We start from the raw sequence: 17,436 nt of genomic DNA on the forward strand, positions 1-17,436 counted from the left end.
ATGGGGTTTCCCTCGGCCAGACTGGGGTGTAGGTCTTCTTACATCGTCTTGTTTTCCTGCAAGAAAAATTCAGTCTTAAGTGTCAGACTTTAATTACCTTCCCGAGGGACACTTCCTGTGAATATTTCGAGGGAAAAGTGGCTAATGTCAAGTTCCTACATAAAAGTAGGGTTTTAAACTGGGTCACAAACTCATATGCCTTGAGGGGCCCGGAAGAAGGTGCAAATGAGCAGCCGGTGGGAGGCTGTAGGGTGGGGGGAGGACTGTGCCAAAGTGGAAGCGAGTGTCCTGTGTGAGGCAGTGGCCTCTCCTACCTGGAGGAGTGGCGTCCGGTACCCTAATAGCGTCCCTTTCTTTCTCCCCCTAAGAGAAGCCAGGAATCCAGATTTTTAAAAAATGTTAGTGAATAACTTTGTGGAGACATTTTTGTTTGTTTGTTTGTTTTAAAATAAACAACACATTATTAAATGTCTGTGCCCTCCGAATACAGATGAGAAGGACATGGTCAAGGAGCCTGGTGGGGTCACTTAACTTGGGGCTCAGGACGCTGGAACTAGAGCTGCACCTGCTGATGCCTGGCCGGGGCTGCTTCCCACCTCACCGTCCGGTGTCCTGGGGACAGTGGGAGTCTCGGGAACCAACTTAGCAAATTCCACTCACCGCCTGGCGGGGGACAGAGCTCTGCAGCACCGAGCCCTAAGACAGCCCCACGCACCTAGCTCCCCTGCAGACCTCAGCGTCCATGGCTGCTTGTTGGGTGCTGGGCGCAAAGTGCTTCATGTGGGTGTCTGGTGGTCCTGACGAGGCACCTGGTAGGTTCTGGTATCCCCATCTTCCAGACGAGGAAACTGAGATTCAGAGAGGATCAGCTAAGAGGGTGGCATGGACTTCTTTGAATGAGGGTCAGATTCCTGAACCAGGGCTTTTAAACCATCACCTGTGGTGACCAGGGCACTTAGACGCACATCTCACCCTTGACCTGATGCAGGAGAACTTGCCCACGGGACGGGCGATGCCTCTTCATTCGATCCATGCCCAGGCATCCCCTGCAGTGTGGTGTGGAGACCACACTCCCCTCCTGCACGGGAACCTCCAGAGCCGGGCCGTTCCACCTACCGAGGGGCCGCACCTCTGCTCACAATGTTGCTGACTAATTCTCTTTGCCAACGGTTCAGTTTCACATGCTCGAGTTTCCAGTAACTATGTGGGTGGATTTGTTTCATTTAAGGGGAAAACAAAACAAAACAAAACACGGAGGGGGTTTTCTTTCCCAAGAAGAGGACTCACCAATTATGGGTTTTAGTGCGTGCGGCTCCAGGCATCCTGGTGCACAGTTCTGCAGCCAGCGGGGCCTCTTGGCAGGCAGGCTCCGAGGTGGAAATCGCTTAGTCATTTATAAGTGGGGACCGGGTGCAGGACGTGAGGGAGGTGCAGCAGCCACCAGGTCCTGCAGAGGGAACTGTGGCCCTGTGCCCTTCCCTACTCAACCTTGTCCAGAAGGGCAGGGGAGGGGGAGCTTGGGGGAAAGAGGAAGGTGCCAGGTGAGACAGCCAGCCTCATCTTCCCTGGGCTCGCTCCCCTCCCAGGGGAACTGAGCCGGGAAGGAGATACTTCCCCGCCGCCCTGCCGGCTGGACTGCCTGCTACGGGTGAGTTGGAGACAATGGTGCCCCCATGCACGTTCAATTCTGGGGGGCTGGTGAGAGTCAGACTCCAGGGCACAATGGAAGGCTGAGTGTGTGTGTGCACATGTGTGTCTCCCCACAGAGGCTCAGCTGATGATGTGAGCACACTGCTGGTTTGGGCGGGCACTGGCCCAGCAGACCAGGGGTGGGTGTTGGCGTTGAGCAGCACCCTGGGGTCTCCACGATGCCCCACGTCGTGGGGGCGGGGGCGCCAGGGGGCTTGGGGCAGTCACTGGGCCTACGTGGGTATCTTAGAGCCCGTGCTCCCCTTCAGAGCAGAGCAGGTCTGTCGTGCACAGCTTCTGGTTCGTGGGTTTCTTCTCTGGAGGAGGCCACCCCGGAAGCCGGGTGGAGTCTGGGTGTGGTGGGTGGAGCAGCTAGGGGCCTGGCCAGGGAGGCAGGTGGAGGTGGCTGGAGTGTAGCTCTGGTACTTCCTACCTCTGCAACCCGGGCCTCAGTTTCCCATCTGTGAAATGGGGGTGCGTAGGAGTACTTCGTGGATGGAAGGGGTTGATGTGGGTGAGCTGGCTGGGGCAGTCCCTCCCATAACTGGGATCTAGGGCCTGAGGTAGAGTGGGGCTTCACCTTCCGTTTTCCTTCCTGCTCTGGGGAGGGAACCTGCCTTGGAATTTATAATCCTTAATCCTGGCCATGGAAAGCTTGCTTCCTGTGCTTTCTAGAAAGGAAGAGAGCACATAGACGGGGAAATCTCAAACAAGATCATTTTAGGCAGAGGGTAATAGAAGTAATGAAAGATAATTGGAGTTCTGGAGGATTTTAATGAGGATAAGGGTTTCTGCTCAGCAGGTGAATCCAGGAAGGCTTCCTGGAAGAGGTGACATTGAAACTGGGCCTTCAGATATGTAAGAACTGGGGGTGGGGAGGAAGGGAAGAGCTCTGTCACTGGTGGAAGGGTATATGTATATGCAGAACCGCCAGGTGCTTAGATGGTACCTGACGTGTAGTAAGCACTTAATAAACGTCATCATAAAAATCAGTATGACTCCAGGATTTTCAGTTTAGGTATCTGAGAGAAGTGTGGGGGTGGGGGTGGGGGGGGGGGAGAGGGATTTTTAGGCCACCAGCTGGGAAGATAGTTTCAACGTTTTGTGCAACAGATTTCCTGTGGCCAGGGAACCAATTTATGTTTCTTTCTTCTGAGCTCTGCAGTTTCTTGGGCTCCTTGGGTGGCACTTTTCATTCTTTGACCTTCCATTCATTCCACACGTTTGCCAGAGCCTCTGTGTGCCGGGCTGTGTCCTGCTCTGGTGGCCTCGTGGGGCCCACGGACAGGAAACAAGGACATAGGCGAAGACCCAGGAGGAGTCCCAGCCCTATCATTGCCTCAGGGGGTTTGAAAGACCAGGCTCTTCTGGACCGCCCCAGTGCCTGGGGCCTGCCCTGGAGCGGCCAGGATCCCTGCAGGCCCTGACTTCAGTCCCCTGGGGGCCAGGGGAAGCGACCAGACAGTCTGGGCTCCTTGGCGGGCCAGGTGGAGACCACAGGAAACAGCTGTGCTCACTCTCCCTTTCCGGGTAGGTTGGGGAAGTGTGGCATGGGTTCTGGAAGCTCCAGTCTGGGAGGGACGGCATTTCCTGTGGCCTGATGAGGGGGACGGGGAGTGGGGTCTGGGCTGACGGCGGGTGAGAGGTGAAGATAGACCAGGGCACCCACAGACCTGGACGCATCCCTGGCTCCTTGACCAGGGATACCCTTGTGCCTCAGCTGCCACCCCCACTCTGGTGCCTCCTGGGTCTGTGCTGTCTCTGCCATCTGTCCCCTCTGGCCTCTGCCCCTTTGCTCTTTCTCCCTGACACTGCAGGCCCTGCCTGAGGCCCCGGGAGAACACGAGGGGAACCGAGGCAGGACCCTTCACCTCTGGCCCATGAGGTCTTCCTGTCATGTTCTTCTTTGTCCCCCAAGCCCCCTCCCAACCCACTATCAGACTCCAACGTCCTGGGAGGGCCAGGAGTTTTGATTAGGGCTTCTGACCTGGACCCCGGAGTTTATTGGGCCTCTTTGAGCCTCAGTTTCCACATCTATAAAAACGGGCACGAGACTCATGGGGTAGGGCAAGGGGAGAGGCCAGGTCCTGGGGTCCCTGCCGCTCCACCCCCTCCTCGGGCGGCGGGACTGCTGCTGTTCTCGCTGAAGCCCAGTTGAGGAGGCAGTGGGGACGTTGTGGGTCAGGGGCTGGGTGAAACTGTGCCGTTATTGAGAGAGGAGGAGGCCTTACCACGGAGCAGCCCCACGTGCCCTCCCCTTTCAGGGGGAGGAGGCCACAGGGGCCAGGAAGGGACAGGCAGGAGTTGGATTGGAGTGGCGGGGGTGGGGGGTTTTAGCCCAGGTGTGGCCGGTGTGGTGTGGGTGGGGGGTGGCGTTGGTAAGGCCACATCGTGAAGGATAGAGCTTCAAAGCACCGTCCAGCCTGGTGGCTAGAGACAGGACAGACGCTTTGAGTGAGCTCCCGAGTCCACACCCACTGGTCCTTGGGTGGGAAGCTGCTCCCTGCCTTTCCTGTCTGCAAGCAGCCAGCCCTAAACCTTCCGGGAGGACCCTGGCTGGGCCTGGCCCGGGGCCAGCCAGCCACCTGCCTTCCTGGTCCTGGGGTCAGAGGCAGGACACTGTCCTCAGAAGGGAGGAAGGGGTCCATACTTTTAAGCCCGCTGAACGCAGTGACTTCGATTGTGGCAGCCAGACGTAACTGCTTGGGGGATAGGGCCAGAGTCCCCTGTTCCAGGCTGGTGTCTGTTTCCCACTGTTTCTGGTCCCCACCCCCAACTCTTTGCCTCTTAAATGTTCCCAGCAGAACTTCCTTCTGCAAGTGTTTCCTGAGCACCTACGATGTGCCAGCATTGTTCTGGGGGGTTGCAGCAAGAATGAGACAGGCTGGGGCAAGAATGGGCTGCTGTCGTCTCTGGACAGAACCACCCTCAGTGCGGCGGGTGTGTCTGTCTTTCTTCCACCTTCAGTACCCGTCCCCTCCCGCCCCCCCACCCCCCCAGCCGGCCCCACAGCTGGATGGCTTTAACCTCCTCTGGCCTTTCCTCCCCCCGGCTCTGCCTCAGATGTATGCAGTTGTGGGGGGTCCCTGCCCCCTGTTTGGTTGGGGGTCCCAGAGAGCCTGTTCACCATGGTGTTCTGAAGCACGTAATTGCTGGGGTGATTTATACGTAGTGGGTTTGCTTGGTGTTTTATCCTTGGTACTTGGGGGAAGTATGCACCCACCTGTTCTGTTTGGCAAGCATTTCAGGCAGCGGAGCAGGAGAAACGGATGCACCCCGCAGCACCGAGGGAGATGGAGATGTGGAGCTGGGGCCGGTCCCCGGGCTCGGTACCTGCTGGGGACTTGTAAGGGATCAGGGGCTCCATGGAAGACCTGCAGCATGTGCTGGGGTCGCTGAAACACCCTCCAGGACAGAGACCTTGGTCGTCACTGTCGGGCCCTGGTGTCTGTGTAGCACAGTGGGCAGGATGCGTGGGGGCTTGGTGGGAACTTGTTGAATGAATGAGTGAATGAATGAGTTAGCCAGCCTCTTCGTGACAATGGAAAAGTTAGCATCTTTGACCCACTTAACTCGTAGCCCATGGTTGTCTGTTGACTGTCCGTCTCCATGAGGCAGGGACTCCATCTGCCTCGTTCAGCAGCCCCTGAGCCTAGGACAGCGCCTGGCCCACAGAGGGACTGAAGCAGCTGGGCGTTCTTCAGCCACAGCTTTAACCCCTCTTTAGGGTCTGGCCACATTCCCGGGGGGCTGCCCCCCCCGTGGAGGCTGACCAGGACCTCCCTTCCGAAGGTGACCCTGGAGGCTGGGCTCTGTGTCTCTTGTTTCGTTGTGGGGGACCTTTTATTTTCATCACTGCTACTTTGGAGGCCAGTTTTAGTGGGACATGATTATGGGAAAAGTTGGTGTGACCAGGAGGGGTCTCCCCCAGGCTCTAGTGAAAGACCTCCCTCCCCACTTTGTGATAGGCATATTGCTCTGATCCTGTCTCCGGACCCCTGAGGGTCTGAGCCACTCACCAGGCCAAGGCTGGGCTGCGGCCTCAAAAGGCATCCGTGGAGGTACCGTGTGCTGGAAATGGCCCTGCTTCCCTCTGTGCCTCCTCCCCGCAGACACCCCCCCCCCCCAACTAAGATGACAAAAACTCTTAAACCTTAGTTTAGTCTGCAGAGCATCGAAGGCGGGGGCCTTAAGCATTTACATTCCTTGGGCTCAGCCGATTCTTTTGTGTCGCATTTCTGGGCTAGTGGTGCGTGCAGGGGGCAGCCGGGACCCATTACAAAGGAGCATGTGTGTGACATCTTATGTATCCTGCACGGCCCTGGTGGCCTCCAAGCACAAGGCCCATTCTTGGGAGAGGGCAGACCCCGTGCCCTTATCTAAACCTTATCAGGGCACCTTATCTAAACTTGCCCTGATCTGTCCGTCATCACCTTGGAACCCACAGAGTGGTGCTTCAGCATCTCACCTTCGCAGACCTTTAGCGAACCCTTACTATTCAGCCAAAACTGAGTGACAGAGCTGTTTGAGAAACTGGCGAACCAGGGAGGGAGGCAGACCCGGGCAGCTGATGGAGGCCGCATTTCGTCACATCTGAGACCATCGAGGGGAAGGGTCACCGTGTTTTAGTAAGTCGTCCTGATTGTCACTGTAATGTGCCTTTGACCCCAGGAAGTGAAGACATGACTCAAGCTGAGTCACGAGAGACAGGACAGGGGCATGAGACTGGCCTGGGCATTGCCGAGTTCATGGGAGAGGCTCGTTTGACTTCAGTGGGTACCTGGGGGGCAGTGTTTGGGCAGAGTGGGGCTGGGGCAGCAGGAGCAAGGTCAATGCCAATGGGCACTGTTGACCGACGGCCCGCCATGTGCGGCCCCCTCTGGGCTCTAACTGTCCATTTAGTCGCTACAGACTCTCACCCTGGGGGGTGAGGAGCAACCACGATGTGTCTGTTGTACAGATGGGCAGAGGCTGCCCCAGGCCCCTCACAGTGGGAACAGCACTGGGCGGGGATTCAAGGCCTGTTCCCCCCAAGCTCCCGCCCTGGAAGGGCCTGGATGGGCTCTCTATTAAGGAGTCAGATCCCTGCGACTGAGTCCCTGGGGTCCGAGCTCCTTCTCTCCAACACCCACTCAACGTGAACCAGTCACTGGGACGCGTGTGCATCGGCATCATCTCTCCTTAAAACCACATGTGGATTCACCCCTGCAAGACAGATGTGGTCATTGTCCTCATTTTGCAGATGGGGAAACTGAGCCCCACTCAGAAAATCTCAGGGTAATCTTATATAGCCAGGGAAGGGTCAGAGCTGGGATTGGAACCCAGGGTCGTCATCTCCAAAGCCCCTGCCTGCCTCCCATGCTCACAGGTTTTCAACAGAGTCTTGATGGCGAGTCCCCCCGGTTTATGTCGTCAAGCAGGATTCAACAGTCCTGGCTTGTGGGCTGACTGACAAGGGGGTCGGAGTGAGGCCCCCCGCGTGCCGAGGGCTCCTCAGAGCCATATGAAAAATGGCACGCTTGCTGGGGAGACGTGGGCTTACGGGGTCCTGGGCTGGGAGGCCGGAAACACCTCTGGGTCCACCAGGCTGAAAATTGGCAGAATGTTTTGGAGGGTGAGGCGAGCCAGTGCAAGGTGGCGAGTGGTGGAGTACGCTCGGCCCTGCCGATGGTCCACGGGGGGCTGAGGTGCAGTGGAGGGCCCCGTGAGGGAGGGAGCGCCCCACCGGACATTCAGACACCTCGGCCCCCCCAGCTCCCCTTCCCTTTGTTGTCTGGCTGCGTCAGACGTCTGGGCTTGCAGGGAGGTTCCTGAATGGGCCTTGGAAAGAGGTCACTCCCTTCCCGTGCAGGCGGCACTGACCGACATGTGACCTTCCCCGTGGTGACAGTGTCTGGCCGTCACTCTTTGATGCTGACTGTGGAGGGGCAGTCAGTGTCTGGCAGCAGGGTGGCCGCCCCGCCCCTGCTCTGGCCTTCAGCAACTGGTCCTGCCAGCCACCCCTCCTTCCGTGTGCCATCTTGGAACGGGGAAATCCACACTCCTGACCCTCCGTCTGAGCATCTGACCTTTTCCCCTCCGTGGAGTGCCCTGGCTGGGGCAGCAGCTTTGGCTGTCTACATGGGACAGACTGGCCGAGCGCCGAGAGGGGCTGGCGGCTGGACTTGGCCCCTTTCCGGCCCCCCAGATGTTTCTTCCACAGAATCACTGGGGTTTTCCATTTCTCCCCCTGCTGGTTTTGGGGACCTGTCTCCTCAGGGCCTGTTGGCAGCGATCACAGTGGATCTCGGAAGACGCCGTGTAGTCCGGGCACCAAGGCTGGCCCCAAAGGTCCACGCTGCCACCTCACTGGAGCCCAGAATGCAGTGCTGGGCTGAGTTGCCCCTTACCCGGGCCTGGAGCCCTGTCTGCAATGGAGGGCTTAATTTGGGCTTCATCTCCAGGCTTCATGGAGTCCATAGGTGCATGAAGCAGAGAAGGGAGAACGCCAGACCTGTCTTCCTCCAAGGGGGTGGTTTATGGCTGCCCCCATGTCTCAGGCACCAAGAGCCCAAGCTGGGTAGAATCTGGGGGAGCAGCCCTTGCAGGTCCCTAAGGCCTCCTGGGCCGCAGCAAGATGGTGCCCTGTCTACACCGCTGACACCCTGCAGCTGGGCTCCCGGAGAGCTGAGGAATCGGTTTCTGCCAAGATGCTCACAGATGGCAGGGGCCGTGCCTCGTGGGACTGCGGGCCTCTTCCCTCCCTCCCTCCCTCTCAGACCCTTCCCCTGGAGGTCTGTGGGAAATCAGGGGGACTTGTCCTGCAAGAATAAGAACCAGGAGACAGACTCCAAAGAGGGGGTCACATGCAGGCTTGTCAGTGTCTCCCCTTGACCACCTGGACTGTAGCTCCGAACCCCTCCAGGGGCATCCTGGTGCTCCATTTGGTTCAATTCCTGTTTGTTTTGGGTTTTCATTTCTTTTTTCCTAGGATGTTTTAGGCCATATCTGTTTTGTGTGCCAAAGTAAGGGACCAAATTCCCGATGAGTGACCACACGTTGACCCTTTCTGAAGTGGACATGTCTGATGCAGCCGCAGTGGGCTGCAGGGGGCTGCACCTTGTCCTTCCCTCCGCTGCAGGCAGGCACGCAGTGGGACTCCCAGTGATTTGTTGCATCGGTGAATTGTACCCTGATTAGCTGTTGTCACATCGGTCACCCACCACTATAGCAGGTTCCACTTCTAGTCCATTGCTCAGCACGCAGTAGGTCCTCTGTGAGTTTTGGTGGGAAACATGGGTGGCATTCAGTGTCCCTTGCTGTCCTCCATGGTACCTCTTTGTGCCCAGCCTTGGAAGGGTTGGCTGTAGGTACTTGGGTCCAGGATGCTGTGTGCTCGACAGGGAGCCCAGCCCAGACGGTGGGGATGGGGCAAAGTCAAAACAAAGGCCCGGTTGTGCCCGCGGAGAAAACCCAAACCTGCGTTTCCCTGAGGCTGAAACTGCCTGTGCCATGCCGCCTCGTTCCCATAAAGGGAACCTTGTGTGGCTCCCAGCGGGGGGAGGAGGCGCCCAGGCTCTCCCTGGGAACAGGCTTGACTGCCTTGGAGCCACAGCTCACAGTGTTGATAACTCTTGTGACCCTTGACCTCTTAGATAGAGCTGACACCCGGCCAGACGGCCAGACGGTCATGTTTGGGACAAGTCTGCTGTGCGTGTGTCTCGGGGCCAGCATTGTCTGATCCAGACCAGACACATTGTTTCTTGGAAAACTGAGTGGGCGGGGTGGCAGGGAGGGGCTGTGATGGGAGGGGCCTCCTGGGTGGGTCTGTGCCAGGTGGGCAGTGGGGGGCGCACGGAGCAGTGGGGACAGCGGGACCTCAGAGCTCAGCTCTTAGCTGCTGACGGAGCCACCTCTGCTCCCACTGCTGACTCGGGGTTTTCCAGGAACAAGCAGTCAGCGTAGGTGGAGGGAAAGGGCTGGCTGTCCCCTGCTCTCTGGACACTGGCTAGCCTGACACACTAGGGACAGTTTGGGGTATGTAGGAGTGAGCTCTGGCCACACTCGAAGACTGAGTTTTCAAGGAATGAGGGGCCCCGCAGACCTGGGGAAGCACCCACAGGTGTTGAGAGGACACAGCGTGCAGGCATCTAAATGACTGCGTAGAGGTCAGGACAGCTGCCCAGAGGGAACCCGAGCCCAGGGTCAGAGTCCCCCTGGGAAGGCGCCTGAGAAGGGAGCCAGGAGTTCCATGTGGGAGAAACAGCAGGAGCAAAAAGGCAAAGTCTTTCAAAGCTTGGCTGCGAGTCAGGTAGGACTTTTCCAGTTGTCGGGGACAGAAAGCCCCATGTAGACGGCCTAACCCACGCAACTGGTGTGCTGAGCTGCACGCAGCTAAAAAGGGGCTGCAGGCACCACTGGATCCAGAGGCTCAAACCCTGGCATTGGCAGTGGACTCTCTCTATTTGAGCATCTGCTTTCCTTGTTTTGTCCTCCTTCTCAGGAAACCTGTGAAGCAGACGTCCCAGGATGGGCTCTGACTGGCCTACATTCTCACTGTCACTGCGGGGGGGGGGGGGGGGGGGGGGCCACGGTGGACTGAGGTGTGTCCCCGCCGCCCCCAGAGCCAGGACAGAATAGGGCCACAGCCCAGGGCTGGGAGTGGGAAGAAGGAGACCCCCACGTCAGAATCGAGGTACATCACCAGAACAGGAAGAGCCGGGTGCTAGCAGAGTGGCCGGATGCTGGCCTCTGCTTGTCAGGGAGAGTGTGCGTTGTGCCAGGGAGGGCAGTGGGGGATGAGGCCAGAAAGGTAGTCAGAACCAGGCCATAAAACACTTATCTGTGTGAGATGCGATCACCGTGTTCCTGGACAGGGGCCGGGCCCTGTGCAGGGTGCCTCAGGCCACTGTAGGCGTGTGCGTGCTCCACTTCATGTAGGGAAGACCTTACAACGCGAGTCCAGGTGACTGTGAGGGCGTGCTTATGAAAGCTGGGGACAGTGACACAAGGAAGGGCTCAGCATTGAAGAAGCAACAGGAGAGCCCAGGCTGGGCTGCCTTCGCTCACTGGGGAGTCAGAGAAAAGGGGCCCTGGGGGACAGGTTCATGGGGTCAGCCTGGGACCAGCTGCCAGCAGCCCACTGCCTTTGTTTAGGAGACGTGCCCGTGCGGAAGAAGAAGGGGAAGAAGAGGGGAAAGGGGATTGTCTTGAGGCTGTTCTCTCTCTCCTGCGGGCAAGAGAGAATCTTAGGGGAGGTCTCTGAGGAGCGTTCAGTAGAATATCCGTCAGTTCTCCAGGTACGCCCTTTCAGGGTCCTGGTCTCTACTGATTGGTCAGCGCTAGGGCAGGGGGTCTTCAGGCATTGCAGCTGGTCCTAGCGTCTCCCACCTGGTTTTGCTGCTCTGCTGGGCCTGGGGCTGAAATGCAACTGAGGTCTGGACATTGTCTCTTGGGAGGAAAGGCCACCCTGGGGGTGAGGTCCTTGTTTTCCGAGTTTTGCCCTCCATCGTAGTGACCCCCCACCCCCCCATGACCTTCTGCTCCTGGCTGCTTGGCTGTTGTGTTCAGCCCTCTGTCTCAGTTTCCCTATTCCACTCACCCAGGAATATTCCTAGCTTCTTACTGTCCTGCCTCAGTTGTCCCTGAGGTGGCCCTGTGACAGTAGCATGTAGTCGGCACTCAGTAAGCTTGCCAGGGCCACCTGTGTGTTTCATGAATGGCCACCAGATAATTTTAGGCAGCCACTGTTTGAGGGGGCTCTGTGTGGAGGCCGGTGGGGAGGGTGGGAGCACTCAGGACCCCAGGACGCTCTGCACAGGGCCTGGCAGCTCCTTCCGCTCCCTCCTGCGAGGCCCGGGTGCTCTCCACGATGCCTCGCTCCTTAGAGGGCCGTCTGGACAAATTCGGGTGGCGGAGTTGAAGCCTGTCATTAGCTTTTCCCCCGGCACCCTCTCTCTTGTCTTATCCAGAGACCTGTTTTGTTCATGTCCTTCTTTTAGCCGCTGGCTAAGGTTTGTGGCGGCCGAGCAGGGTGTGTTTCTAAAAGCAGCCCGTCTGCCATCTCCAGTCTCCCGGGGAGGCTGCCTTTTCACTTGGGTGGCCCTGCTTCCCGGGCTGGCACCAAGCTCCCCGCGGTTGAATTTGTTTTCTCCATAAACACTCGAAGGGAGCTGTATTTGGGTCCTCTTGTCTGCCCCGACTCATCCGGGGAGCAGAGAAGACACTACAAGGAATCTGGGGTTCGTGAGGCACCATCAGCCCCCTCCGGTGTGGCTGGGCGGGCCCCGCCGGCATGGGAGGGGTCAGGTGGAGCGCTCTCGTGCTCTCTGTGGGGCTGAAGTTACTCTTCCCTGCCTTGGTCAGCTGGGCCGGCTGGGCTGTGGGTGCAGATGAGGTGTCTTGGGCAATGAAGCACCTCCCTGTGGTTAGTCCCAGCGCGGCTCACGTCACTCTTCGGAGCCTGTCCCTCTACCCCAGGGTGTGGGGGCCACCAGACTTCACCTGTGCAGCACTCAGAGCCACCTGAAGGGCCCACAGGAAGTCAGTGGGTGGTACCTGAGTAGCTGCCCCAAACCACCCCTTAAACAGTGTAGCCACAGGCCACTGAATGGCTGGGAAGGAGAGACGGCACCTTGATCCCCCGGGGTCACTGATGGCCAGTGGCCCAGTGTTCTCCCTGGCGGGTGGGCTGCTGGGAAGGACTGGAGTGAGGGTCAGAGGGAGGGCCCAGTGCGGGAACTGGAGGGTGGCCTGAGGATCCCTGGACGGCACCCACTGGGCAGGGGCACCCTGCACCCCTGCCCCGCCAGCCCTTTCTCAGCCCTCTTCCCTCCCCCTCTCCTGGCAGAAGCCATTGCCCCTCCCACTGTTTCCAAGGGGCTTTCCTCACTACTGCCCTGTAGCCTGTGTTGGTTTGATTTAAAAGACTATTGCTCTGAGTCAAAACACAGAAATCCCCCTGCATGGCCCTGATACCTGCTGCTGGGGGGAGCAACTGGCGCCTTCTCTGGGGGGCGTCCCTAATCATTCCCTTCCTGCTTGCTGCCTGGTGGGGGTGGCTCCTGGGACCGGAGCCCCCAGCCTCCCCGGGCCCCGGAGCTTTCTGGGGCCTTGCTCAGGGCAGGGCACCAGGAGGGTTCCTGGCCCTTGTTAGCTCCTCCGCCGATCATTGGGGAAGAGACGGGCACGGTGCCCATGTCTGGCGCACGTTTCCAAGGTGGGGGTCCACTGCACAATATAGGACTTTTGGGGGCGCCTGTTTGAAAGTTTGCTAATTGGGTGTGTAATCAAAAAAGGCTGGTAGCTGCTGTAAATGAGACTGTGTTTGTGAAGGGGGAGGGCAGCACGGGGGGCCAGGGAAGTCTGGGGGCGGGCGGGGTGCAGGTGTGGCGGAAGGAGGGTGTGGGCATGGGTGGACAGAGAGCAGGATGTGACGCCCCCTGTGCTTTGGGCATGATGTGTCACCTGGTGCCTGGTGAACAGGTTCTGGGAGGGGTTTGGGAGAGAGGTCTGGCCCTGTCTCTTCAGGGGTCGACAAAACTTTCTAAGGTTTAGACCAAAGGTCAGCCAGCTCTAAGGGCCAGAGAGCACATGTTTGGGCTTCCTGGCCCACATGACCTCTGTGGCGACTACTTGACTGCTGGTAGAGCCAGTGAGTGAGAATGCCAGAGACGGTAATTGAACAACAGGGCAGGGCTGAGTGCCAATAAAACTTTATTGACAAAAACAGGCAGGGGGCCAGATTGGCACACGGGCCGTTGATTACCAACCCCTGGTCCAGATTCAGAGGATGGGCCCCACAGGGCTCAGAACCAACCAAGATTACCCACCAAAAAGCAAGCCCCTGATCCTGGGCTCATGAATGCGTATGCCAGTCAGACCTACTCTTGGGGGTCTCGGGGACACGGTGTGGACCTCGCAGAGCATTTGCACAGCTGGAGCAGGTAAACAGCCCCTCACATCACAGTGTAGTGCACTCAACTCCACCTCCTTAAGAACCAGGTAATCGGGGCTGTGGGAAGAGGCAGGGCCCAGCCCGGCATAGAATCGAGAGGCAGCAGAGCTGCGAGAGAATCGGGGGCCCTCCAAACCCATGTCCCCTGGGATGTTGTGGGGCAATGTGCTGTGAGAAGAATGGTCCCTTCTCTCACCAGAGTAAAACAAAACTTGCCAACCCCCGTCCTTCAGGACTTCTCAGGGCCTTGAAGATGCTGGTGGGTGCTGTGACTCTCTGGGAGGGGACATATTTTCCCAAACTCAGGGGCTTTCCAGTGCTTAAGAACCTGTCTGGACCACTTTGGGGAAGAGCCAATCTCCTTCGGCCCTTCATTTCCTGGACGTGGAAACCAACTGCCCAGGGAGGCCGAGTGTCTTGCCCAGGGCGGGTGACCGTGTTGGAACAGTCACCGAGTGCTTCCCGCCTGGCTGGGCAGACCCCTGGCGTTGAGGTGCTCTTGACCAGTCTGTCCTGATGCAGTCACAGATACGGGTGCCCTGGACTGTGCTCCTGGCCACACGAAGCCAATGTTGTCCCAGGGGTGCGCTGCGTCCGTAGCAGCTCACTCTGTCTCAGGTTTCTTGATGGAGGCGCAGCCGACGTTCTTGCCACGCGGGCTGTCCTTGTACTGCAGGATGTTTCGTGGCACCCTGGGCCTCCAGACACCACCAGCACCCCACCCTCATTTATGACCCCCCAAAATGTCTCCGGACCTGGCCAGGTGTCCCCTGGGGAGAAATCACCCCGTTGAGAACCACTGGCCTCTCCTCAGACAGCAGGTGTGGAGCTGCATTTGCTGGGATTCTCTGGTGAATGGCAGCAAGATTTCTCTGAGCTCTGACAGGGTTAGCAGCGTCCCCGGGGGGCAGGGGGCAGGGGGCGTCGGGGAAGGCATCCCGAGCAGGTCACTGCGAGAGGCCTGAAGGTATGAAACTGGACAGGGGGCAGCGGCGGCTCAGTTCTGCATTAAGGCCAGGTGCCGTCGGTTGAGGGGGTCAGGGCAGGGAACACAGTAGAGAGGGAGGTGAAGACAAGACCCCAAATGGGTAGAGGGTGCATGTGTCCCAGTCAGAGGACCTCATGCCAGGGCAGGAGGGGACCTTGCAGGGGGAAGTGATAGAATGTTCTGGAAAGGCGGTGTGAGGTGGTGGGTGAGACAGGTGCAGAGGGCAGTGAGGGTGGAGAGTGTTTCAGGAGTCGAGTCTGACAATTGGCTAGAAGTCAGGGCTGGAGTCCAGGAAACGTCCCAAGTCTCAGCCTTGGACAGATGGCCGGGAGCACCATGGGCTTGGGTGTGGCCGTGTGCAGTGGCAGGGACGTGGGGGCCATCTGTGGGTAGTGTCCCTCTACAGACATTTCATCCTCCAGACTTTGGGGTTAGGAAGCTTTTGGAGTCTTTTCTGGGGCTCACTCCCAGAGTCGAGGGAGGAACGTTCCCCTGGGTGACGGGCAGCTGGTCCTGCGGCCAGGAGCAGGTGGCTGCACATGTGTGCAGACAAAGAGGAAGCTGAAGGTCTGCACGGGGCCCACACCACCGTGGTGGGGACCCAGGACGTCCATTCTCACCGAAGGCCGTTAGGAACTGCGGGGTCTGAGGGCAGCAGGCAGACACTGAGGTTTGGTGTCCCAGTCCAGCATGAGGTCATGGGAAGCAGAGGCTGTGGCTGCTGAGTCAGCCAGTCAGCTGTGGTTTACTGTGATGCCGGTCTCACGGGGGTTCCGGAGGGTCTGTGTTGTTCTGGGGCAACGGCTTCTAGGTGCGTAGACGAGGTGAACAAGCGTAAACGTGTGTGGGGGCTGAACTGGGGGCGGGGGGGGGGGGCAGGAATAGCTGTTAGAGCAGGCAAAGGGTTCAAGAAAGCCTTTCTGGGGCAACGTGGGCCGACACCAGTGTGGGAACAGCCTTTGGTGCCCGTCTCAGAAGTTTGGACTCACCTGACAGGCAGGAGGAAGCCACCGATGGCGTCAGAGCAAGAGCGTCCTGAGGGAAATCATGTGCGTTGAAAGGAGAGTGCGTGCACGTTATGGGGGCTTTTGCCACCAGATACTCCCAGGAGACACACTCGGTCTGAATCAGCAATGTCAATAGTTGTCAGTTCTGCGTGGGAAAAACCTGGGGTTGGTTGCTTTCTGTAGGTAATTTTTTCCACAATGAAAGTAGCTTTATTGTTCCTGATGCTGTTACACACTCATCGTGAAGCTGCATGAGGCACGTGCGTGAATATCAACAAGGATAGGTCACCTGAAATCCTCAGGTGCCCGCGTTGACGTCCCGATGCCGTCCTTGCCGTGCTGATGGTTCGCACACGTCCGTGGCTTCACGTGTGCACGTCTGGGGCACTGCTTCGCGTTTGCCAACCGCCCCTCCTGCTTTCTTCCCCTTCTGCCTCTCTCCCTCCCGTCCCAAACTGATGTTAACCTGAAGCATGTCTTTCTGTTCTTTTTTTAAAAAGTTGTGGTCATACACGTAACAAAATTTACCATTTGTCTTACTCATCTTGAACTGCTATGACAGAATGCCATTGACAAGGTGGCTTAAACAGCAGACATTTATTTCTCACAGTTCTGGAGGCTGGACAACCCAAGGTCAAGGTGCCGGCTGACCTGCTGTCTGGTGCGAGCCCTGTCTGGTTTGCGCACAGCCATCTCATTGTCTGTCCCCTGCTGGGAGAGCTGCGGTCTCTCTGGTGTTTCTTCTGGCCAGCCCGTTCCTGAGGGCTCCGGCCTCCTCACACCAGCACGCTGGGAGCTAGGATTTTAATGTAGGACTCTTAGTGGGGACACAGAGGCCATAACGCCGTCATAGCCATTTTTGAGTGAGCCGTTCAGTGGCGCTGAGCACAGTCACAGTGTCGTGCAGCCACCGCCACCCGTCTCTGGAACTCTTTTCATCTTGTAAAACTGAAACTGTCCCCGTTAAACCCTAACTCTTCATTTCCCTCTCCTTCTCAGCCCATGGTAACCACCTCTGTACTTTCTGTCTCTGCAGATTTGACTGCTCTTGGCATCTCATACAAGTGGGATCCTGCGGTATGTGTCTCGTTGTGACTGGCTCATTGCACTTAGCATAATGTCCTCAAGGTTCCTCCACAATGTGGCACGTGTCGGGCTGTCCTTCCTTTTTAAAGCCGAATCACATTCTGTTGTATGGACGGGCCACATGGTGTTTATCCATTCACCCATCACCGAGCACATGGGTTGCTTCTGGCTTTTGGCTGTTGTGAACAAGCATCTGTCTGAGACCCTGCTTCCGATTCTTTTAGAAATATACCCAGATGTGGAATTGCTGGGTCATATGGTAGTTCTATTTTTCGTTTTTGAGGACCCCAGCCACTGCTCCATTTTACATTCCCACCAATAGTGTACACGGGTTTCAGTTTCCCTGCATCCTTGCCAGCACTTAGTATTGTCTAGGTTTCTTTTGGACATCAATCTTTTATTGAAGAGCGAGACATCCTGATAGTTCCGTACCTTCCTGCCTGCCCAGGCGTATAGATTTATGCTTCTTGGGAGACACCATTATTTTGTGAAAATGGGCTCGCCCTTCATATTCTTCCCTGCTCCTCTCAGTGAATGCACGTGGAAATGCCCCAGGCTCCACTGTGGTTCTGCCTTTGTTTTTTTACCTGCTGTGTAAGAGTCTGCGGTGCAGAGAGACACATCCGAGTTGTCCACCTGATAAGCTTCCACCGATGGCAATGTACTTAGTTTAGAGTAGCAGGACACGGCAGCAACTCTATAATAAACACCCTGTCCTTAGTCCGGGTGCT

General features: G+C 57.7%; 1 protein-coding gene across 4 annotated transcripts in view; it reads left to right on the plus strand.

Annotated features, from left to right (window-relative positions):
• The window catches only part of SPSB1 (splA/ryanodine receptor domain and SOCS box containing 1), a 58,566-nt gene that overhangs the window by 13,161 nt on the left and 27,969 nt on the right, over positions 1 to 17,436 (plus strand). Inside the window, exon 1 of one of the 4 annotated variants that reach the window (XM_053920357.2) lies at positions 1,404 to 1,648. The exons of 2 other annotated variants lie outside the window; for them this stretch is intronic. The gene's annotated coding sequence lies outside the window, so the exon portion shown is untranslated. Of the gene's footprint in view, positions 1 to 1,403; positions 1,649 to 9,960; positions 9,980 to 17,436 lie in introns of those variants that run through there. One more of the 4 variants, XM_053920358.2, reaches the window with a different exon arrangement.

The sequence above is a fragment of the Desmodus rotundus genome, chromosome 3 (assembly GCF_022682495.2).
Source record: "Desmodus rotundus isolate HL8 chromosome 3, HLdesRot8A.1, whole genome shotgun sequence".
Lineage (NCBI taxonomy): Eukaryota > Metazoa > Chordata > Mammalia > Chiroptera > Phyllostomidae > Desmodus > Desmodus rotundus.